At 37.2% G+C, this 26,658-nt stretch overlaps 1 protein-coding gene across 6 annotated transcripts in view; it reads right to left on the bottom strand.

Moving 5' to 3' along the window:
- LOC131439583 (semaphorin-1A) overlaps positions 1-26,658 on the bottom strand; it is a 125,517-nt gene that overhangs the window by 62,752 nt on the left and 36,107 nt on the right. For 5 of the 6 annotated variants that reach the window (XR_009231147.1, XM_058610770.1, XM_058610772.1 and 2 more), the window contains exon 2: positions 5,980-6,305. The exons of the other annotated variant lie outside the window; for it this stretch is intronic. The gene's annotated coding sequence lies outside the window, so the exon portion shown is untranslated. The remainder of the gene's footprint in view (positions 1-5,979; positions 6,306-26,658) is intronic. 6 annotated transcript variants of the gene reach the window in all.

Raw genomic sequence — 26,658 nt, 5'->3', positions numbered from 1 at the left:
CCATATGCGTTCCACTATTAAGACATTTGGCATAAACTATGAAGCACGTGCTTCAAAATGACGAATCTTATGGATCAAGCACACATGTAAAAACTACTCGTTGCGCGCCGAACGTTTTTACAACGATCTTGTATTCTTTCCTCCAACGGCGAAATACTGAGCATCTCGTTGCGCGCCAAACATCAATCGTAGATCTAGTAATCATTTTCGATATTTTTCAATGGAAAATTCCATTGTCCATACAAAACAACTTTATGGATTTTCCCACTTTTCCGGTGAATTTCTCAAATTTTTTTGATGTACGAACCCGGTGGGGATAGAAACTGATCGAACAAAAAAAGAATCATGTGAATCCGTTCTCCCGTTCTTACGTGATGCAATTACAAAGAATGATCTCTGCATTTATATATATATAGATAGGTATAGAATTCGCTCAAACTTTGGAAAATTTTTCCGAGGCCCGGAGGACCGAGTGTCATATACCAATCAATTCAGCTCGACGAACTGAGCAAATGTCCGTTTGTGTGTATGTGTGTGTGTCTGTATGTGTGTGTCTGTATGTGTCTGTGTCTGTATGTGTGTTGTCAACTAAGAGGTCGAGATCTCAGAGATGGCTGGACCGATTTTGATCAAACTAGTCGCAAATGAAAGGTCTCTCCGTCATCCAGAACGCTATTGAATGGTTTTGAGATCGGATGTTTACTTTTTGAGTTATACGAAGTTTTATGTCAAAATTTTGAGTTTTTTGACAGTATCTGTCACATTTGACCTTGAAAACAGAATATGTTTCCAGACTTAGATTCCGCACGGTAATAGCTATCCAACAAGCCATAGATTGGTAAAATCCGTCCATTTTTAACGGAGATATCGATATTTTTGTGTAAGCGACTTTTCCAGCAGTAGGAGTTTTGAGCGCTGTATGACAAAGCAATGCTTGGGAGCAACGTAAAACATGATTTTTTAATACTGTTACATACAATTGTTTCTAAGTACCAAAAAGACTGTGTACAGCATCCTATTTCATGACATTTTGCCTCGGACCGATTTTAGCACGGTTCGTTTTTGGCAACATAATTGTTCGAATATGACATATGTAAACCAAATGATGGCAGCATTTTCCAGTTGAAAGAAATTCCATAATTATATTGATTTAAACTACTTACAGCAATAAATGCTGGAAGAACATAACAACCATATACCATTCGAATCAGTTCATCGAGATCGGCAAATGGGTGTGTGACAAATAATTTCACTCAATTTTTTTCGGAGATGACTCAACCGTTTTCTACAAACTCAGATTCATATGAAAAGTCGTATGCTCCTAAACAATGTTTCTGAATTATGTTTGGATCCGATTTCTGGTTCCGGAACTACAGGATGATATGTGAAACGAAATTAAAATTGTGTAACTCATTTTCCTCGTAGAAGGCTAAACCGATCTAAGATTCAAATGAAATCTAAGAAACATCTAAGATTCAAATGAAAAGTTCTAAGATCCTATAAAACATCTTGCTTTTCAGTCAGATCCAACTTCCGGTTTAGGGGATATTGGATGATTAGTATAAAAATGTCTATTTCACATAAATTAATCACCATAACCAAATTAACTTATTTCAGTTTTAGCGGTATTCAGTTTTCGATTCGGATTTAATTCGCACTACGATTTCTCAAAGATGTTTATACTGATTTTCAAACATTTTGAAACAAATGTAAACTAAACAGCTACTCAGGTGAATTTATCTGACTTCGGCTACACCAATTTTCGAATTCCGGTTCCAGTATCGAATCGTTTCTCAATGCTGAATCGTTTTGTAAAAAAAGCCAGATCTACAAAGACAAAATTAATTAATATTATCCAATTCTAACTTCCGATTCTGGAATTACAGGATGATGATTTTTTTAAATTCAAACCGGTATAGAAAATGACAATCCCGAAAAGCTTAAAAGTTGGACTCAGAACTATTGCAATTTATTCGTCATATGGATATACGAATCGGTTTGGGTTATACTGGTTCTCGAATACCGGCTCTGGAAGTACCTTAAATTCAAATTATTAGATTAGATTCAAATTCGTTCCGATTTGCATTTTCGACATTACAGAGTAATGAGTGATTAAAATCTAAAATTGCTGCTTAGAACGACGGTCATTAAAATAATGTCATGAGAACTAAAACACCGAAGAATATTCATGCAAAAAAGGAAAGATTTCAAAACAACCTGTTGTCAAAAAATTTCAGATGCGATAACTAGAAGCGTTGTAGAAAAATAAACAATGTGTCCAAATATTAAATGGGGGTGGTGTTTCCGTAAACAATTTAATATTGGAAGATATTGGGTTATGCTACGTTTGAGTCAACACCATTTTTATGACATGAGTAGAGTAGACTCATTTTAGTACACTAAAACTCAAAACTTGTTCCGGTCAACTAAGTCAACATCAATCACAAACTATTCGAGCTGTTCCCATCCATAGCACAGCCATATTGTAAACATATAGCAAGCGCAAATATAGCAATCAGACAATCATAGCATGGGTAAAGTACTCGCCATTGTGTCATAAAGCATCAAGACAAACCACTAAAGAGCAACACGTGAACACTTTTACTTTTGTTTAAAGTCAAATTGTATGCCCAACATTAAAAGCACACAACTTTTGCGTCGACGCTGCGGGCATCACAAAAGCGTATTATTAACCGCATAAACAGCAGAAAATTATGGAAATACGAAACGTTTCGTTTAAATGGAAATCTGGCCGATGCAAAAACAGTCTGTTACTGTTTATTTAAGTTGTATCACGTAAGACACCGGTTGGTATCGGCTATATTTATACACCTCGTTGCCAATGGGATCACATCTATTCATTTAATTCGACCGAACAATTTAATATGGTGTATTATTGATGCCCACAGCAGTACATTAATGCACGATACTTGCAAAGTACATATGGACATTTTTCTGCCTGATTTGGACTAGTTGACAGCATACTCGAGGTCACTACCTCGAGTCGGACAAATTGGAGGAATGAATGAATGAAAAAAAAAACATATAAATGAACGCAATAAATGAAGCTGTAGACATTGCCGGCAACAAAATACGACATGTGAATGAAGTCTGCCAATCTGTAAAAGCTCTAATACATCCAGCGGTTTTCGTAATAATATAACTAGACATTGCATACCCGTCGATATGTATCGTTAACATGTATGAAAATGGCATTCATAGCTGACGAACTGGTAGGCCTCGAGCTGGTCCAAAAACGAGCTGTTCGCATGCATTGCGATGCATGGTAATCGTTGCGAATATTCAGATAGCGCCGATACTTAAATTAAAACTCATTATTGTGTGTGTCAACTTTCACGGCGTCACGGCTGGTAGGAACTTATGAATGAAAGGACTACAGCATAATTGTTAAAAAGGGGGCTTCCTTTTATGGAAAGTGGCTGAATATTCCAAGTGGACAGGTTTTAAGATTGCTCTCTACTGGAGATGTAAACTAGCCCAAGGTAGTACGGAACTTGAAGGTCTGATGGTTGCGGGAAAAACTGCGCATGTAATTTTCAGAATATGCGAGAAAGTAACGCTTAAATTATTCCGGTCATCCCATCTCCGCTTATTACCCAGAGTGGAAATAAGCAATGTGCCATTTTTCGTTGTACATACATAGTTTCTACATTTGAAAGACCTACTAATTTGACTCAATCTACGCAGTGTCGCCACCGCATGACATAAACATACCTAATAGTCGCAGTAGGGAAGGAGACAGAAATGTATAGTGAAATGTTGCATAAGATCCAACTGTCTCATTCCACTCCGTTACAATCTTCTGTAGAATTTTAATTGGGACCATGAATGAGCCAAGCTGAGAAAATATACTGTATGCTGAGATCATTTAATGTACGGTAGATAAACAATATATCAGTTTATAGCGCCGTGTAAAAGCAGGAACGTTTAAGAGCGTTGAAAGTATGCACAGAAATATTGCACTGACTTTGGCATATCTGTTGCAAGATCCGGAACATCAATTTAATTTTAAGTAGATATTTCAAAAGTAATTATCTTCAAATCATTACGCAAAACATGGGATAACAGAAATCATAGCATAAAAACTAGAACGGAGATGTTCGATTAACTGGAACGCGATTCGACTGAAAATGATGACCGTGAAGCTGCACTATCGTGAACTGCACGTCAGTTTCTCCTGCGAAGAAATGAAAATGAAAAAATCTATTTGCAACAATTTTACTTGCATCGTTTGCTAAGGTAGATGATTACCTTCTGTGTCGATAACATTTTCATAATCATAATTATCAAGGCTCAATGTCGCACTAATACTTTGTGATATTCTTAGATGAACTACACAGATGAAAAGGTTTTGTAAATATATATCTTGCAACATGTACATATATATTTGGAGACTAATTGAGTCTTACATGCTTTCCACACAATTTTCAATTCCCTGGTACTCAGCTGTCTAATGTCAATTTACAATCTTGGGAAAATATCCATAGTAGCGAAACACGAAAGCAGTTTTCTCCGCTGTCGCTGAGCGGAAGTACACGAAAATTCATTTAGCATGTTTTACTGAACAGTATGACACTTTTTCCGAATATTAACCCAGCGGTAGCGGAGTCAACAGCTTTTGTGTTTTTCTACATTGGCTTTTTACCTAAGATTGTTTATGTGTATTCCCGAAGCTATGCGGTTCTTTCAGGGACAATTGCTTATATTGTGCGTTTTTTTTCAGAGTACAACGTTTTCTAAGCGTTTTTCCTATTGTGGTGCCGATAGACAGTTTACGCAAAAGTCCCAACTAAATCTTCCGGAAAGGAAATTGTAATTACATGAATGGCTAGAAATCGACTTTTTTATTGCTATAACCGATAGATACATTGGATGAGAACATAACTGCAGTTTCAAAGTCAAACTTTGAACTTCGGACATATAGTTCTTGTAATTTACTTACACTCTGCAATGCATTTGAAGTGCGTTTCCATGATACCAGGCATTCACACTATAAAAAGAGAACTATTGAACCCATGAAATTATACTCATTATGTGAGATTATGTGGTCTTTCGTGTTTGCTATTCAACATTGCTTTGGAGGGTGTGATAAGAAGAGCGAGGATAGACACGAGTGGCACGATTTTCAGAAAGTCCGTCCAGCTACTAGGTTTCGCTGATGATGTTGACATTATAGCACGCAACTTTGAGAAGATGGAAGATACGTACATCGGACTAAAAGTTGAGGCCAAGCGAGTCAGACTAGACATCAATGTGTCAAAGACAAAGTACATGAAAGGCAGGGGCTCGAAAGAAGATAATATCAGCCACCCATTACGAGTTCTTATTTGCGGTTATGAAATCGAAATGGTCGACGAGTTCGTGTACTTGGACTCACTGGTGACTGCCGAGAATGACACCAGCAGAGAAATTCAGAGACGCATATTGTCAGGAAATCGTGGTTATTTTGGACTACAAAACGCTGACTGTACGTGGAGAAGGCGAATGAACCATGAACTGCACCAGTTGCTGAGAGGACTAACCCTCGTCCAAACGGCCAAGGTCGGGCGGTTACGGTGAGCCGGGTATGTTGTTAGAAGATGGACAAGATGGATCGATCAAATTGAGGACGACCTGCGGACCCTTCTCAGCTATCGAGGCTGGCGGCGAATAATCATGAATCGAGAGGAATGGGGACGCCTCCTGTATACAGCAGAGATCCGCGTGGTCTACGACTGAAAGAATAAGAGTAGAGTACGTGTAAGCGCAGAAATGCATAAATCTTAAAATTATATGGAAACTATTTTTCGTCGATTTTTCACTTTCTCATCAAAAAGGTTATACAATTACTGTGATCGCCAATAAAATATGTGATATGTGCAAAACAGATTTGCTAGATTTCGATTTCATTTATGTGCACAGATTTGCTAGATTTCGATTTCACTTATGTGCAAAACAGATGAAAAAATATGCACTCACATTCTCGGGAACGACTAAACCGATGTTGACGACATATTGTCAGGAAATCGTGGTTACTTTGGACTACAAAACGCTGACTGTACGTGGAGAAGGCGAATGAACCATGAACTGCACCAGTTGCTGAGAGGACTAACCCTCGTCCAAACGGCCAAGGTCGGGCGGTTACGGTGAGCCGGGTATGTTGTTAGAAGATGGACAAGATGGATCGATCAAATTGAGGACGACCTGCGGACCCTTCTCAGCTATCGAGGCTGGCGGCGAATAATCATGAATCGAGAGGAATGGGGACGCCTCCTGTATACAGCAGAGATCCGCGTGGTCTACGACTGAAAGAATAAGAGTAGAGTACGTGTGAGCGCAGAAATGCATAAATCTTAAAATTATATGGAAACTATTTTTCGTCGATTTTTCACTTTCTCATCAGAAAGGTTATACAATTACTGTGATCGCCAATAAAATATGTGATATGTGCAAAACAGATTTGCTAGATTTCGATTTCATTTATGTGCACAGATTTGCTAGATTTCGATTTCACTTATGTGCAAAACAGATGAAAAAATATGCACTCACATTCTCGGGAACGACTAAACCGATGTTGACGAACTCAAATGCAACTGAGAGGTCTTGAAACCTCATAGAAAATGCATGTTTTCCATTCAACTTCCGGATCCGTAATTATAGGGTGATTGGTGTTAAAGTTTAAGAATGTAGTTTCATGAGCGACCATGTCAACAGAAACTAATGACAGAAATTAGTTCAAATAAACTCACTTCATTTTTCCGGAGGTTCCAAAAATATTCTTCTACATCTATACAATGAAACTATCTCATGTTGCCTCACTGTCGATTTTCACAAACTAGCATTTAAATTCACGGTTCTATAGTTACATAGGTGCCTGCTAAATTCAATCCGGATCCGACTGCCAGGTTTGGTAGTGTAGTGGAAAGTGTGTACCTAAAAATACTTTGAATTGTGGTAAAACATATTCCATTTTGTAAATCTTGTTAGTTGATAGTCAAAAGAACTGACGTTGGTTATTCCAGAACGGTTCCGAAAGTAATCGTCGAATATTCTAAACAACTCACTTCGAGAGATGGCGCAACCGGTTTTCATAAACTGAGATTTAAAGACTCCATAGCTGACTGCTTAATTTATCCAGATCTGACTTCCGGTTCCAGTATTATAGGATGAAGAGTATTAAAAAATACAAATCGCTGCTTAAAATAATGTCGCTAAGAACTTGAACACTCTTCGAAACTGTGCTAAAATCTGATCCTTTTTGTGAATCTGGTTAGTTAATGGCCATACAAACCGGTTTTTACTAAACCAGTCTCCAGTTTTCGATTCTGAAAGTTCTGAAATTAGTTATCAAATATACAAAAACGGAGCTCATTTCGATTTCTCTGAGAGTTAGATTCAAATATAAAGTCATATGGCTGCCAAATTTTATATAGAATCAGTTTTCATTTAGTGTGAATATGCAAACACGTAAAAAATCTACTATCTGAATTCAACATTGTTCCAGTTTTTAGGTTATGTGAGTTGCTGGGTACTCTAACCGACTTCGGCTATACCAGACTCCAGATTTCGGAACGAACTTAATGTTTCGGAATTATAGGATGCAATGTGTTTAACATTTCAAACCATCATTTAGAGAGACGATACAAATCGTACTATTTCGTAATCGGGCTCAAAACTGCTTCAATTTGTAGGTCCTATTAGATAATATCCAAACAAACTTTTTTGTTTTTTTTCGATAGTGAAAAAATTGTTTTGGCATTTTGAATTTATTTTATTTATCAATCAAGAAAATACTCTTTATGAAAAAAAGAACTTAATGAAATAACAATCTTTTAACTGCATTGAGTTCGAATTATATCTTAGAAAATCATTCAATACTATTACAACATTGCCAGACAAATGCCCACGAGAAGATACTATCTACCATACAATATGCTGTGTATTGACCAACGTAAAGTGAAATTCCTAATTGACATACTTTCAACATCGTGACTTTGCTCTATTCCAATACATGCGATAATTGGCAGCACAGTACTTTCATGTGTGGTTATCGTAACCGAATAGATGTTGTCTGCATCCAGTTTCTACATCTTCACACTTCTACACGAATGGGGCACTGTAATTAATGTCAAAGGTGGCTGAGCATTAATAAAATTACCTCGTGTCCGTTGATTCAAGTATTGCCTTCAAGTGTAGCATAAGCAATAACTTTAGCGTCTCCGTCAGCCGATAAACTGTTGGAATGCATAATAGTCCAATATCATAGCCCCGAGTGATAGATATCCACCATTTGAAAATGACAGGGGACAAATTGATTCATCTCTACATGGTAGGAAAGAAACGTCGAAAATTGAATAGCTCCATTTAAATCTTTCATATACACACGACCTTCTGCGTATTTTTCCTACACGGTTCAAAATTGATTGCATTTTTTACCAAAATTTTTACATATCAACAAACGCCAAGTCAAGTACGAGTTTGTACGAGATCACGCATCAAGCAAAGATGCGCCCAACAATCATCGAAGCAGGCCATCATCGTTGAGAGTTTTATGCAATCTGCATGCCAATCTGATGGCACACAAATGTCAACGGGTCTTTTTGCATGATCCCACCGAGCTGGTAGTGGTGTTGTGTACGAAGTGCGAGCGAAACAACTCTCCCCAGATTATTGCATTATATTGCCAAACAGCAACCTGAACTATCTTATGTTCAGACGTAATGGAAGTGTTGCAATCGGATTCTTACTATTGTATAACATTCCGATGACCTGGATCTAGGCACATAACTTTGTATTGTTAGTGGACATTTAGATCTTTGTGTTCAGCGCGATTCTAGCTGAATCACTTCACAATAGACTAATTTACGTCAATCGGCTAACCCAAAGCAATGTATACGGCATTTGTTGGTTCGCTTTGAATGAATCTCGCTTTTGTATGCGTGTCTAATACCGGGTGCTAATCAAAGTAGATTGGACAAAGATTAATCTGTTGCTTCCTGTGATGGTAATCGTAGGTCGTAGTCAATAAATCGATCGGTACCAATACATAGCAGGTCATTGATCGAAGTAGTCCGTCACAGTAGCTGTTTACCGCATCTGATACGCTTCGGAGAACGTCCTTTATGCTGCTATCGCCGGCTACACTTATGCCTGCGGTCAACGCCGTCCATCAAAACGAACAATATACGAACACAAGCAGCGCTTCAGACGCACCGCGGCGCCGCAGCCAACCATGCATGAATAACGACTATTTAATGCCTTTTGAATTCCATTTCTTCATGCATCTAAAATAGTTTTCACCTTTTCCTATGTGATTACGTTTAGACTGTGTATCGCGCGGTTCAAATTGTTTGCAGCACAGCAAACACGGAAGTGAGTGGCTTAATGCATAGATTCTTTTAAGGGCCAATACGTCTCGGACTTTTACTGCTCGTTCATGATGAGCGTTTCTCCACATTAGATATATTTTGCTACATAAAGTCTAATTAAGTTCAAAGGGATGAAACAGCAGTTTTTTAAGCCATTGCAAACTTTGCTAAGCGAGCAGCACTTTGAGTTGGTCAGTGACTTGGCCATCTGTTTGTTGTGCTCCGCAATGCATGGTTTTGTGCAATGTTCCACTGCATGTTAAGAAATGCAACATTTACAAAATTTAGTAAATATTCCAGGAACACCCCACTTTTGACTGTAAAAACACAGTTGCTGGGCACTGGGCGAGCAAAACCTCGCCGTATTGACTATGAATGACAAAAATGATTTTTTCGTAGTATTTTCCCTTCAGTTGGTTTCCAGCATGTTAATGAACCTACCTCAACCTTCTTTAGAGTTGAGACTGGTAAAAACCGTTTGTCGTTCGGTAACAAAGCAAACATATAAACATGGTAGTGAATGGTGGAAAACCGCCTCTTAGGTTAACGCAGCGGACAACAAAAAGACTAATGTTTCCAACTTCAACTTCGTAGGACCGCAGCCAGCATGCACCTACTTTGGGATTGGTTTGCCATTCTGCAGTAGTAATAACTCTTGCTGCCCGCTTGCAAAACCACAAAAAGTGCTCGAGGCTCACCGGACGCCTTCTCTGCTTTTGCTGAGCTTTGAACAACCAGAAAGAGCCATTACCCGACAGTCCAGCGGTGTCCATTGCCGCATTAAGAAATGAAAGTGAATCGATTGATGGAAAACCGCGTGCGGTGACTCATATTTTGCGAGTTACGTCAAAAACAGCAAAATTGTATCCGAAACATGTTATCGAAGTTTCGCGCACACAAGGATCCACGGACTGCCGGCTGATTATTGCCATCAAATGCTTTTAAACTAATGAATGACATTGGGATTGGCACACCGTGGCAACCATCGGTGGAGAAATTGAGGCATCTCGGCACAGCTCTAATGGTTACTTTATTATGGCGCAATCGGGGTGGTTTCACAGAAAGTGCACTGACTCTGTTACATTTTGTTCATCAATTCGAGCAGTGTGGGTTAATTATGCTGAATCTATAGACTGTTTTATAACTTCACTGAGATATTAGTTATACAATTGCTGATGCAGTGATCAGATATCCCGATGACGAAGTGGTCATTTGAATGCGTTTTGATTTGTAGTTTATCAGTAAGTCTTCAAATTAAGATATATTCACAGATAAATTGAAACGGTCGACCAAATATCATCAGCTTTTCGATTCTTATATCTTAACTTTTTCCATATTTTATACTATATTATATAGCATACTAGTAATAACCCGGGGAAATACTTTTCTACTAAGCGACACAAGATCGGGTAAGGTTTCATTTTTCCTAAAAGAATGTATGAGTGTAGTTTACAAGAGTAGTAAGTCATGTTTTGCCTTTATCACTGTAAAATAATTCATCTTTAAATATTATTTGTAACATTGCAGATTAAAGCAAATACTTGAATTTTCTGGGTATCAAAAATCATAACATTCCTCGAAAACCTTTTAATATGAACATTCGAGTCCAATAAAATCAATAAATTCAATTTGAAAAAAACATGATATGCCTACTAAAATATAGCATCTACAGATAATCTAGATGACTGTTTCTTTGCCTAAATACTGTAACTAACATGCAGGATTGAAAACACCATGGAAAGCTAATAGAACTATGAACACCACGGATGATTAAAAAACCGTAATGTAGTCCAACAAAATTTTTCAATTTTATAACACTATATTTTAAAAACCCGGGCAAAAGTTGTGACTATTTTTCACCTGGAGCTGTTAGCGGAATATATTCAACAGTTGCACTATTTATGTACCATTTAATTCCACTATTTCACTGTCACGTTATTACACTTTCACAAAGTCACTATACTTTAATGAAGCATAACAAACGTTACAATACAATAATGTATTGTAACGTTTGTTATGCTTCATTAAAGTATAGTGACAATACAATAATGTATTGTAACGTTTGTTATGCTTCATTAAAGTATAGTGACTTTGTGAAAGTGTAATAACGTGACAGTGAAATAGTGGAATTAAATGGTACATAAATAGTGCAACTGTTGAAAAGTTGTTATGTTATCTGTGTCGATCGCGAACTAGAACTAGTGGCACTTAAAAAAAAACAATTAGTCGTTAGGTGGTTTCCAGCAAATCGACATGACATTAGTGTTTTCTTTGAGCCGATTCGATGCGATTACGGTAAATTTTAAACTAACACGTTCGACCTGAAATTGACCTTATATAAACATACAGTTACAGGCAAAAGATAGGTCGCAATTTTTAACATCTAAGGCTTGTTCGTGACAAAATCTGGACACTCCCAATTACGTATATCTTGGAAATCACTTTATAAACGAATGGAATATCACGTAGACTAGATGAACGTAGATGACCTACAAGCTTTAAGATCGCAGATGGCGTCGAAAGATAAGCAAATGCGAAAAATAATTGTGTGCGGTGTTAATGAAAATCCGTATCTGGCAGTAATAATATACATAATGTGAGTTTTTCTGCATGATAATGGAATTTATTTGCTGGAAAACTTTAATCAGCTTCCCGAAATGTATTTTTTGACTGTCATGCATAGGAACGGCGTGAAATAGCATTTCAGGGCGAAGAAAAAGGTTAAGATTCTCAAAAATATTTAGTTTGGCAGGCAATATGCAGCTGTGGTCGAACAAGCAAGGCAAAGCTCAACACTACCGTAACGATAAACAATGGAATATACCGTGAAGAGTGCCTAAAGGAGCGATTGTTACAATTTTTATACCGTCTTGACACTCCCTCGCTATTCTGGCACGATTTGGCCTCTTTTCACGACGCCAAAGATGTTTTGGACTGGTATAAAGCGAATGGAGTCCATGTTGTACCGAATAAATCGAACTCAACTAACTGTCCGGCGTTTCGACCTATCGAGCTGTATTGGGATCTCGTGAAGAGAGAACTCTCAGTATAAACAATAATATACAACTATAGACAAATTTCGAAAATCTTTGATAAACGCAGCAAAATCACTTTCAGAGGAGTTTGTACAGACTCTAATGACTTAAGTAAACTCAGAAGTTCGTAGTTTCTTTTTGCAGCCAAATTAAGTAACTGTAATTAGTTTTAAGATAGCAATTAAATTAATAAAAATGCATCTTTGATTGTACTAACAGCAAACTGGTTTCATCCCAAATTTAATCTGTTCAGATTTTGTCGCGAATATTAGACCGTTCATGTTATCGGTCGTTAAGCACGGTTTGCTGAATTCGGTGTAATCACAGATCGCCTGCCACAGAAAGTCCTCTTGGCAAATTTGTCAACCGTTTTCATCCGGCACTTCTCTTGAACATCCAGACGGGACTTTCCAATCAAAAATTTCTGGTCGCCGATCAGTTTGGCGTTCGTTTTCATGTACGTCTCGTCGTCCGTTACCATGAATTTCGGCCGCACCAATTACTCGAGGTTTGGCCACCGTGTTTTGTTTACCGATTCGGTTATGCTTGAAGACTTGCTGCCCGACCTGCTTTGTTGCTTACTGGACGAACCACGTGGAAGAATTATTTGGCCACGTCCCGAATCGAAAGAATGGGATAGCGCTTAATGTAATCCCTCACCATCCGTGAATGATTTTACCATATGGGACGCAGTCGAATTGTCGACTTCAAACTGTTTAGCAATTCATCAGTCGGACTAGCCTGTATTTTAGACGACCGCACACGTTTCTTTGTCGAAGGATTCTATAACCACTGCACTGATTGTGACGTAATTTTGCGAAATTTCATTAGTTAAAAACTGCAACAAAAAGTTATACACAAAAGAAAGTGTTGTTTTTTCGAGCACAGTCTTTATTGCAAATGAAGTCTCCAATATACGTTTCTATCACTTTCGAATAAATACGAGAAAATTTGTCTGGGCATCAACTTACAGCCCAATTTAGTTTTGAGCCCATTATAAAATTTTTTTCAACGGATTTCAATCGGATTCAACAGCAACCTGTAGAACCGTGAAACCATTTATTTGAATCTAACATCGGTGATGCCGTCTCTGAGAAAACGATGGAAGTTCTATTTAGGAATTTTTGACCATTATTTCCTGTACTTCTGAAACCGTGTACGATATAGTAGAAATAGATTCGTTTGGGCATCGAATAACATAACCAACTAAATGAAATAGGTTTGAGCCAGATTGATGTTTTTACGTGTATAGCAATTTCAAATATTCATCAACCGGTAAATCCGGAACTGGAAGTGGGATCGGGATACAATTCAACCGCATTCTATGGGACCATGAGACCATTCAGTTGAGCATGTAGAGCTGTTGTTGTCCGCAAAACGTATTCACTCTGGTGGCAACCTTAGGTGTTTCCTCGTGCACGGAAAAGCCAGCGATCGCTAAACAACTAAAATATTAGTTGTTTTTCTGATTTTGATTGGTTAAAATTTGGTAAAACTAATCGACTGTTGTTTAAACTAATCTGTCATTTTTTATTTATCGTGCTGGCAGCTTAGCAACGACACCCAACAAAGACAAGCACCACAAACAAGTAATGAAACGTTTCAGTTGAGCAATGCCAAACACACTGAGCGAACAATGAAACGTTTCAATGAGATGTCACTCGTGCAATTGAGCAAAGACACAATCCCCGCAAAGTTACTTGTATGCATGAAAGGAAAAAAATGTCTCAGTTGTTTCAACCAATTATTCAGTTATTTGAACTTAAGACACCAATTGCAATAAATATTTTTTACTGTTAGCCTCTTCGGGGGGCAGCTAATCGTTCACTGCTTGAACAACGAAATTTTACCTAATTAACTAAACTCACAAAGGATATAGAAATGAACCAAAAGATTACAATTCTCAAAAGGGAACTCACCATAAAAATGGTCACAGTGAATAAGGATTTTTTCCTTCACTTGCAGAATGGCTCGCTGGTAAACCTAATGCTACAGATACACTTTCAAGAAAATACAAATAGTACCACTTCACTTTAGCAGCAAATTTTTAAACGTTAAGCGGTTTTAATAACATTGACATGAACTGTTCTAGAATACATTACTCTCAGATGAAATTCAAACATTTATAAAGTAGGAATATCTATTTAACACATGGAGAACTTGTTTTACAAATAACTGTTATATTCTTCTGCATACTTTCACTTACATAAAACGACCACTACGTAACTAACATAAATGACGTTCATTTACCATTGAAAATTTTCAATATGGAACGCTTCTGGTGAAATGAAGAGGTGTTTTTTTCTGCGTTTTGCTGTCTTCGTTCTCCGCCAAGTGACAGCATTTGAATACAACAATTTCGGTTACCTGAATGGTTATGACAAAATCAACAGATATGTTAGTTAAATCAACAACATTTTAGTTGAAACAACCAGGGCGTGGAACAACAATTGCAATATTGTAATTTTGTGATCTGCGGGTTCTCCGTGTGATTCTCGGAACAACTGACACTTCAATATTTACGTACAATGTGGTTCACAAACCGATTTATTTTGTGTGAAACAATATCAATTAGAATTTTATATTTCGATAAATTGTGGACCCTCGAATTTTCCATTTCGTTCACAACACCGTAATACAAAACGCAACACCATACATCGGTGGAACATAACACGATTTTACCTCAACAATACGTAAATCCAGCTGCTACCTTAATGAGCTTAGAGACACTCAGTTCAAATTGGAATGAATGAATTGCCAATTGTTATTGCTTTTAAACACAAGACTTATAACAAATTAACCACCAGATAAAGATCACTTCATCCTTGAAAAACTACGGCTACTCCCTCTCGAACTGTGTTTCTGCTTTGTTATGGTGGGTAATTGAAATTGTCTGCACTGCAATCAGCGTCTCAATAAAACATCGAACCTTTCAACTCGAACAGCTAGTTAATAGGAAATCTCGAATGCAGATCTTTGGATGTGTTTGAATAATTGATCCAGGTTGTCCACAGATGGCGAATGGTTTGCATCAATTGCTCCAATTTAATTATATAATGCCCTTATTCGAGCCTTGCTTAGCAAAACTAGCACCGAGCCGAACGAAGTCGTTTTTTTTAATAATATCATGAGCTGTTCCGCGTCCGTTCTTATTTTCCTCTCTCGTCGCTGTAGATCTGAGTGATCGCAGCAGCAATTTCCAAGCTGCTTATTTATTTTTTGTGAGGCTGGCATTGAACTGAGACTTTCGGCGGAGCCCAACAGCTCGTGCAACCAGGTAAGGCCGCCTCTACTTCGATTATTACCTCTAAGAAGATGTATAAGCTTTAACAGTTTATGGAAATGCTCAAACACTATTGTGTTCCATCGTAGTTTGGTTCTTCAACACAAAACGATCCGCATTTCACGTCACGCACGCGCGCCGTAATTTATATATTAACTCTCGGTACCAATGATTTAAGCAGCATACTCACAGTTTGAATTTCTCTAGTAACAAATTGCAATGGCACTCTAACAGGTTTAACTGAGGATTAATATATGCCAAACCTGCTAACCAAAATGGTTTTCGTGCATTTTAGGTTTGAACATAGATGTCCGTTATTATTACTAATAACAAAAATGTAATCAGCGTATATTACAGTTATTTTATAAATATTCCAAACTAAAATGGCCACATTTAAAGTAAGTTTCCTAATTTAAATCCTAATGAGTATAACGCAAACTCATTCGAGTTCTGTTAGTAATCAAATCAGCTGATGTTTACAAGAAACCAGGTGACAGTGTGCTTACCGTTGCATGATTCAAAAATGTTAACTTATGCATAATAACATAATTATTTTCGTTTCCATATATGACTAACTGCAGGGAAGTGGAATTTTAGTTTGTGCTGTGTGTTGCAGTTTATGTTTTGCTATGGAGTCATTGGAAGTATACTAAACACGGTACGGTACAGGTAGGGAAAAAAAATAAACGGAAGTGTTATAAATCACGCAAGCTACCATTCCACTCCAAGCAAGGGAAAATACACAAACTAAATGAGCCCCATCTCAGCTGTGATTTCGGTGGAAATAAAACTGTGACGGTTAAGTGATTGGATATAACTTGATCATGTTACCTGGAAAAGGTATCGAGTTCCCATGACTCACCTTGATGAATAATCTTGACACCGTTGCTATATTTCGTTCGTGTTTCAGGGTGATTCAGATTATACCCAGGCCTGGAGAACTGTGTTTTTTCGTTGGTTAGACTAATTGCACGATTTTTTTCCATTTGATCAATTCGCATAATCTAACACTTACTAGATACTAATAAACCTCTAACAATTGTTATTTGTAACGGGAGTCTTTTTCAACTGCAGAGTGATACAAATAAAATCTCAAAATCAACTTCTACTATCACACATATTTATAAAACATTCCCACATTCACCAGATTCTGTCAAAAATTGTCCATTTCCCATGCTTTGAACAGCGGACGCACGAATTAGCGACGGCGGAGGATTAATCTCCGATTTCGTTGCAGGCATCCAAGTACCACCCGGTACGGACGGAAGGGCATTACGTGGGGTGGTAAACGGTTTAATTATTTTTCTGCAGCCCGAAAATTCATTCACGCATCGTCACTACGTGCTTGTTGGCTAAGGTAGGCCCTACATTTGCTGGAAAGGTTCTGAACGGACAACAAAATCACTGTTATGCTTTGTTGTTGTCGTTTTCGAAGCAACCAATCAATTCCATTCCATTCAACCTATGGATGTGTGTAGAGAAGTGGATATGTTAGTTGGTTCGGAAAGGTGAAAGCAGCACGTATTTATATCTATTCGAACTTTTTGCGTACCTGGTCTGGCTAGTGCAAGAGTCGAGAACTGATCAATTCTTTACGCATTCTTAAGATCTTGCAGTAGCTACCTTTCTGTCGCACACGTAGGAACGAAAGAAAATCGAAGAACATGGTACTGAAGCTTATAAATCATGCTTCGTCTTTTAAATTGCAGTTCCGGAGGTAATTTGGTCAGTCAACGCTATAAACACGAATACATGGTTCAACATGAGCCACTTTCCCACGTTCATCGATTCGGTCGTAAGCACGAACTTTAGTTTTAACAAATTTTCAGCAAAGAGGCGAAATACTATGTTCCAAATAAAGGACTCAATGACGTGTTCCTTTTCGTCTCCCATGGTGGAGACGATAAGACATGAGATGATTGTATGCCGTCCCAAATGAAGTGTTATAACTTGGAAGGAAGAGAGGAAAAACAAAAGAAAAATTCAATATCTTTATGCATCGGAACTACATCACTTTGTGTTTATGTTGAGCACAGTAAATGTACTTAGCAGGGCAACTATTTCCGGTTTTGAACATTAAGAAGGGATCAGATTTAATTCTTCTCGCTGCTCCGTCTGCGAGTAGTCCGCCTATTCAGTTCGTGGGGACAAGTTAGTCGATAATAACGAGGTTGGACGGAAGTCATAAAGACAGTGTTTATATAAAGCATAAAGTTGTACCGCCAAATGAAGGAGGAAGCGGACTATTTCTCGACAACGCACATAACCACTAGTGGTAACGTAGACCAGTAAACTGAGAGAGGAGGTAATCTTTCTCTCCGGGATAAAACGATCCCACGACCTACGTTGATAGTTGCAATACAGGTCCAAACTAATCGTTTTTGCATAAACTGGGAACATTTTTTTTGATAAAATCTCTTGTAAATAGTTCTAGAATGACAATATATTTTATAAAAACCTTTAGCTGATGATTTGTGATAATGACATGATTTCTTTATGACATCACTATTTTAAAATGTAGAAATTTTAGTGAAATATAGACTATGTATAAGGTCTGTGTTTTCGATTATGTCCTTATCCTTTTTTATTGTGACTCACAGCGTTATCAGTAAGATTCGAATGGCATTGTTTTAAAATTACTTAGACCTGGAATAACTGCATACATACTAAAAATACAGTAATTTCGGAACTCTTAAGTCGGATCTGAATAAAAATTTGCAATCGTTAAGGTGACCAGTATACCTTTTATATGAACCTAAGTTGATTGAAATCAGTGCACGGAACGACCGAAATCAGCATTTTCGCGAAAAATTTAGTTGATTTGCTGATTTTAGTTAGTTATTTTTTGAGACAACTAAAACAATCTTACTTTTGCTAATTTAGATTTTTTATTCTCATTCCCTTAATAATAATAAAATATTTGTTGAAATGACTATTTTTTTTAGTTGAATTCACAAACTAAACGTGCTGTCATTTCTTAGCTAAGGCTCATTTCATTTCCATTCAACTAATTTTTTAGTTGAATTAAAGAAATAAAATGTTGTTTTCAACCAATATGAATGGTTGAATTGGCTTCTGCAATCTGCAGCTATATGGCGCCCTGTCACCGAAACGCTAACACCGTTATGACTACTAGCCACTAGATGGCACACTACTGCCGAAAAAATTTCAGACGCGGTTGTCTTTTCTATATTGGCAGGTATAAATACGATGTTGTATTGGAGAAAAAGACATAAACGAAACATAAACATCTTTTTGAATTTTTTTCTTCTAAATCACTGTTTTCTTCATTCTCACTGAAAACTTTGAGCACTCGGAAAACAAAAACCGAATACAAGTAGTACACCGGACGGCGCAGCTCGGAAGGTTTGAAGATACAAAAAAACTTCATCACAATTAGAGTGCAACATTCGAAATTCACTTCACTGTTCCGCGTAAAAACATTATTACGCAGAATCGCTTCAAGTGCGCACAAATTCTGAATAAATACGATTTCCACTAACAGTTTACGACATTTTTACATATCGGTTTAGAAATTTAAATAAAGATATATCGAACACATGCGAAAAACATCAAAACAATTTTCAAGCAGTTTCAATAAGACTGTCCTTTTTAGCTTTTTATTGGATTGTTTTGCTTTGACACTTCTCATGAGTTTTTGGCTAATAAAGTTGTTAATAATACCCATTTCAATTTTGTTTTCTTTGTGCTGTCCTTCAGTAATGATAGTGATAGATAAATAGAAACAAATTTTCTGATTTTAATAACAAAATTAGTTGTCAATGAGAATTTCGTGTTGGATTGAAATATTGCTGGTTTGTGCCCAGGATATCCACCAACTAAACACATTCTCTAAAAATAAGAGTTTTTTCAGCAAAGTAAATTCTCAATTTTAACTAATTTTATAGTTATTTTGGAAATTCTGTTGTTAAAATCAACTAATTCAAAAACAGTAATACGAATTAGGCGCAGAGCTAATTTCGGTCGTTCCGTGTGTAGTTATTTCTGAAACATCGATGTAAGTTTCATTTCGAAGTCTTTCTGGTCTCTACATTTGGGGCTTCCGGAACCGGGTATCGGCCATGTTCTAATAGAACCAGAAATCAGGTGTACAACTTTGCTTCCGCCGTTTTCCGATAGGTGGCTGTACCGGCTGAGGCCGGTCAAAATACATAGATGATAATGTCTTTAAAGTGAGTGTGTACAGTGCCTAACGAATTGTCATCGCCGTTTCATTGACAGTTGTTCTTGTTTTCGTATTATTCACGCTCGAAAATGTCTGTTTATGTGCCCAATTCTCGCCATTTGCGGGGAGTTTTACTTTTCTGTTACAATTCGAAAAAATGCATCTGAAGCGCATCGAATGCTCTCAGAAACTTTCGGTGATGCTGCTCTGAATAAAAGAACGTGTCGTAAGTGGTTTCTACGTTTTAAAAATGGTGATTTCGATGTCGAAGACAAACATGGTGGTGGAAGAGAAAAAACCTTCAAAGATGAACAACTAGAAGCATTGATTGATGAAAATTCGTGTCAAACCCAAGAAGAGCTTGCCGAATCGTTCAGCAAGCCATTTCAAAACGTCTCAAGGCCCTGGGCATGATTCAGAAAGAAGGAAACTGGGTGCCGTACGAGTTGGAACCGAGGGACATCGAGTGCCGTCTATTTGTATGTGAGCAACTGCTTCAAAGACAAAATCGTAAGAGATTTTTACATCGAATCGTAACCGGTGATAAAAATTGGGTTCAATACGATAATCTTAAACGCAGAAAATCATGGAGAAAGCCCGGGCATGCTACTTCGTCGAAAGCAAAACCGAATATTCACGGCGCCGAGGTTATGATTTGTATTTGGTGGGATCAGCTCGGTGTGATTTACTACGAGCTCTTAAAACCGGGTGAAACCATCACAGGAAATCGCTACCGAACGCAACTGATGCGCCTTAGTCGCGCGCTAAAAGGAAAGCGGCCACAATATCAAGAGCGACATGACAAAGTCATCCTCCAACACGACAATGCTCGGCCTCACGTCGCAAAAATGGTAAAAAAGTATCTGGAAACGCTGAAATGGGAAGTCTTACCCAACCCGCCGTATTCCCCAGATATCGCCCCTTCTGATTTCCACCAATTCCGTTCGATGACACACGGCCTGGCAGATCAACATTTTCAATCCTTCGAAGAGTTGGAAAAATTAATTGCTTCATGGATAGCGTCAAAAGAGGACTCCTTTTTTCGAGCCGAGTTCCGAAAATTGCCGGAAAGATGGGAGAAAGTTGTCGCTAGCGACGGACAATACTTTGAATAATACATCTGTAAGCACATTTTCGCAATAAAGCTTTTAATTTTGGAAAAAAACGGCGGAAGCAAAGTTGTACACCTGATATAAGAATTTACTATTTATATAGCATCCTATAAATTCGTAAGACTTTTCATGTGAAAATGGTTTAATCATCATTAATTTTATTCGAATCCGACTTCCGGTTCCGAAATTACAGGGTGATGCATGCATGTACAATTGTCCTTTACAAAGTTACTAAGTTTTATTTTGATCCAACTTCCGGTACCGGAGTGACAGTGTGATTAGGTAAAAAAAATTTTCTTATTACTCCCTCACTTTTCTCAGAGATGGTGTGTCTGATTTTAACAAACTTATATTCAAACGAAAGGTCTGATGGTCTCATACAAAACTTCCAAATTTCACCCGGATCCAACTTCCGATTCCGGAATTATAGGAGGAAGTGTGTTAAAAATTGGATACCGTCACTTGAAGCGGCAAATCAAAACACTTAAAAAAAATTCTAAACTGGCCTCGAAACTATTGCCATCGGTAGCCAAGTAACATAATGATGCTTTGATTTTCAATCCACTTTAAAAGAGATATGATATGATGATTTACAAACAATTGATCAATAGTTTTATCTATAAACTAAATTTTTTAGGCAAAACATTGCTACTTGCCGAACAGTCATGAAGCTCAGCACAGCTTTCAACAAAGTTTACTTGTTTAATAAAAATTGGATTGTTTGAACATATTCCGTTGTATCTGTGATAGCTTTTCCGTAACGGTAGAGACATGAATCCCAGCGAAACTAAATAACAATCGCAAGGTCAGCATTCGTCATACCATGCCATTGAAATGAAACCACCGACACGCTCCAATTACTTCATTCACCTGTAAATCCATTCCGTCGTTTTAAAATTGACAAAAGGCATTCAAATTGTTGAACATTGTAAACGCTGTTGCCTTCCGCTGTAACAAAAAAAGCAACAACCACAATTAGTCACACCTTGCTTTGTGTCGAATTGCGTTTTCAAAGCCGCGTGCGACCGCTGATTTAAACAACCCAAAAGTAGTGAATTTGTTGCAAAAAAAAAAAAACACAAAAAATAACGGATTAACTGACCACCAAGGTAACTTTAACCTGAACTCTAGCAATTCTCGTGAATCAAACAGAAATTTTTAGAATAGTTTAATGCATTACTAACGCGGGTTATTCGGCACGTCAAAATTTGCCGATTCCAAGAACTTTCTTCACTGACTCATCGATCGATGTTTTGATCCTAAACCTTAATAATCCTGCCAACATTTTACACAACCGCAAACTCAGTTGGGAACGAGCAGTTTGAAACCACAAGCAGTTTGTAGAGACTGTTTTGAGTAACGCCACACAAAAGGGGAGCCAACGGTCATTGGGAAGCCAAATGGTTTACAGTTCAAATTGTTCCAAAATTTCACAGGGAGATTACTTCTGAAATTATATACTGGTAGGAAGTATCTAGACCTTCTGGAGTTTGCAATTAAATGAAAATGAAGTAATAATTAAAACCATAATTACTATATATACTATGGTTGTCCCGATTGTCGTACAAACATACATTTTCGAACTTGGGAAGCTACCAATTTGAAAAAAAACATCGAGTCGATTGTTCCGCCTTTCAATGTGAGAACAACAAAACCGTATTCCGTAATCAAAAAGGTAAAACCAAATCCTCCATTTCAGCCTCAACAAAGCGCCACAGTGAGCGATAAACAAATAGTTTAAACACATGGATTAACCGCTTTGTAACTCACCTTTCACCACACGGAAAAAAAATTCCTGAGAACTGTTAGACACGCTCTCCGTTAACCATCATTCATATCGACAATGAACAGAAACGGTTGGAATTACAAACCAACCCGTTTCTTCGGAGTGCTTGTTCCGAATCGTTTACTGCAGTTTGTAGACACGCAAAATCAACAGAGCATGTGCTCAAATTATAATGACTCATTAGATATGTTTTCATCGGAAATACTCCTCTTTTTTTCTGTTCCATACCATTCATGAGTACCACCGACGGAAAAAGTCCAGACGTGGAAAATTGCACCCTACTTCCGTCGACGATTGTGGTAGTGAGAAAAGCGCTAATTCAAGCAGAAAAAATTGGTGAATGAGAATAATAAACTATGAATGAAATTAAAGATTCACATTGATGAGGAGAATGCTGGTCCGACAAACGGCGTGGAAATTTAAATACGTGGTCTACTACTGATCCGCGGTTTTGAGTGGGTTTCATTGTGTCCGAGCTCATCTAGACAACATTATTTTATGAAGGCAGCAGGAATCGACAGACTCGTTTGAGTGGGTCGATGAATAGTTTTGCCCTGTATCGCAGAGAAACACACCAGCTCTATCATACCGGGAAGATTTATGGCGTTGGTAAAACAAAATTCCTGATTAATCGTCCACATTTGCTCTATCTGAGGATTCAGGCGGATGTAATCGAAATTTCAAAGCAATGATTAGACTTCTTTTAATATGACAATTAACATCGAATTTTCATCTGAGATGTTACTAAAAACGTTGCACTTGGGTGCAAAGTTAGTGATTGTAAGCATACTTTATGTATGCTTAGCGGTTTATGTTGAACCGCGAAGTGGCATCAGCAGTTTAACATAGATTGCTAATGCACTAAATAGTAGATAACGAAACGTAAACAAAAATCGAAAAGACGTTTTCGGTTATGCTCTGGATGTTCCAAACGTTGTTGAAGAAAGAAATTTTAAATTGTATATTTAAATAGAATTGCTTTTTATTAGACGGTTTTGCATGGTTTGCCATTCGAATTGGAAGGTAGTTGTTTTTTTTTAATTCGACTTTATATAAGCATTCTTCATTATCGAAGAGGACAATTTGCATCATCAGTGCACAATTTTGGTTCTAGCCTTGCTTTTGAGAAGGGCTCAGGCAGAAAATCCTTTCAAATTTTTAATAAACACATATCTCAAAACCGCTTGATTAGATTAATTTGATGTTTTAGGTATTACGTAACTGTTCAGGCTATATGGAGAAAGTAACAAAAAACTTTTGTAATTTTATGTTATTTCGAGAATAAAACTTTAAAACTGATTACCTCAAAAAAGTTAATTTTGACATGTTGTAGCTGATAATGGAAGTTTATATCACTCTATGTCAAGATGGAGAAATAATGGACGAGACAGTTATAGTCTTCAAAAAATAGGAGGATTTTTGAAAATCATTGAAATTCTTTTTTTAAATAATTTTCGACCCAGCTTTATTAAAGTACGAAACATTCCTTATAAAAAAAAGCGCTAATAAAAATTTTGCAAAATAATACTGGTGACAAGATACGGTTTTTGAAAGCTGTTTTATTTCTAAACTGAAACTCGAACATCAGTTATCTCATAAAATATACTTTTGATTATTTTTGTTTTATTATATGCTGTAGCTAATGATAAAAGAAGTTGATTGCACTTTAGGTCAAGATGGAGAAATAATTGACAAAAACAGTTATGCTATATAGAAAATCCCATAAAATATGGGACAAAACGGCTTAGAACGGCAGTATAATAACGTGTGACGATTGGTATTCAAGTAACAGCAAAATTCAAAATGAGATGACTATAAAAATGTATGCTTTATACAATAATGAGAAATAAGTAACAAATACTATTCTCCAACAATGTATAAAAACTTAAAATGAAGTTCTTCTAATTTCTAATTGGAACAAACTCGAAATGTCTGAAAGCTACAGGAAAATCAAAGTTTGTGCAAATTTTATTTCGAAGCCGCTTTATTCTAGGAACGATAACATTTAGCAATATATCAGAATATTTCAGATTTCAACAGTTTTCTCATATAGAAAGGTTATGCAATCACCTGAAAATCGACTAGTGTCATATACCATTCGACTCAGTTCATCGAGCTGAGCAATGTCTGTGTGTGTGTGTGTGTATGTGTGTGTGTATGTGTCAAATAATCTCACTAGGTTTTCTCGGAGATGGCTGAACCGATTTTGACAAACTTAAATTCAAATGAAAGGTCCCATACGGAATTCCTGAATTTCATCCAGATCCGACTTCCGGTTCCGGAGTTATATGGTAGAGTGTGTTCAATATTGTACTCCGCTACTTAAACCGGCGAAACAAAACACGTAAAAAAATTTCTAAACTGGTCTCAAAATCACACAAATCGATAGTCATGATCAGTAGTATCCGGTACTTCCGGAAATAGTGGTAATGTATATCAAAATGGATCTCACTCACTTTTCTCAGCAATGGTTTGTCCGATTTCCACAAACTTAGATTCAAATTAAAGGTCTTCCGGTCATATATGGAATACCTGAATTTCATCCGGATCTGACTTCCGGTTCCGGAGTTATAGGGTAAAGTGTGTTCAATATTGTACACCATCATTTAAACCGGCGAAACAAAGAACGTAAAAAAAAATCTAAACTGGTCTCAAAACCACACAAATCGATAGTCATTATAAGTAGGCAACTAAACAAACCGATTTCGGCTATCCTGGTTCCCGGTATCCGGTTCCGGAAGTACCGGAAATAGTGGTCATATATACCAAAATGGATCTCACTCAATTTTCTCAGCGATGGTTTACCGATTTCCACAAACTTAGATTCAAATGAAAGGTTAATTTCATCCAGATCCGACTTCCGGTTCCGGAGTTATAGGGTAAAGTGTGTGCAATATTGTACATCGTCACTTAAACCGGCGGAACAAAAACCGTAAAAAATGTTATAAACTGGAGTCTAAACCGTTATTCCCAATCTTAGGGTCAATTGCAAGGTCTTATGGTTCTACCAAATATTACTGCATATTTTCGGATGCAACAAACATTTAAATCGTAATTTATAGTGCGTACTAGTAGAGTTTGTACGTCACGTTAGTTGGTGGCCGTACGAACCGACTTTGCTTATACCGGTTCTCGGGTTCCGGTGCCGAAAGTACATATAATAGTGAACCCACTTCGTTTTTTTAAGGATGACCTACGCAATCAAAGCACTGTTTTGTTCTGTATGTTATACACAAACAATCTCTTTGTTTCTTTCAAAAATCGAAGAGAAAAAATTTGAATAGAATACCACAATATTCTATGTACATGAGAAAGGCATCATTACACCAATAGGTGGATTAAAACAGGTTTTTTTATATTTTTTTGTCCATATTTCATTATCTTGACCTAGAGCGCAAAAAACTTCTTCTATTATCAGCTACAACATTTCAGAAAATAGACAAAAAAAGAGATACCTTTTTTGAGATAACCGATTTCTATATGAACACGTTTTTGAAAGTTTCCTGATTTTTTTCTTATGCCCTTCTACAAAACAAAGCTAAAGCAAAATTCTGAATTGATGATACAACCTGAAGATAATTGCTGCAGAAAACGAATTTTGATCGTTGTTCCGGAGATCCCTAGTGTTATATACCATTCGACTCAACTCGATGAGATCGGAAAATGTCTGTTTGTGTACATATGTGCACCTTTTCTTGCCGCTCAATTTTCGCTGAGATGGTTGAACCGATTTCAAAAAGCTTAGGCTCGTTTGAAAGCTACGTTCGAAGTGATGACACTTCTGGTTCTAGAGATACAATGGTTTAAGTAACGTATGCGATTTACCGCCTTTTTTGCCTGTTTTTCTCCTGTTGGTTGAACCGATTTTAACAAAATTAAACTCGTTTA

The sequence above is a fragment of the Malaya genurostris genome, chromosome 3 (genome assembly GCF_030247185.1).
Source record: "Malaya genurostris strain Urasoe2022 chromosome 3, Malgen_1.1, whole genome shotgun sequence".
Classification (NCBI taxonomy): domain Eukaryota; kingdom Metazoa; phylum Arthropoda; class Insecta; order Diptera; family Culicidae; genus Malaya; species Malaya genurostris.
The sequence above is the reverse complement of the archived record's forward strand: the minus strand, read 5'-3'. Positions and strand labels throughout refer to the sequence as shown.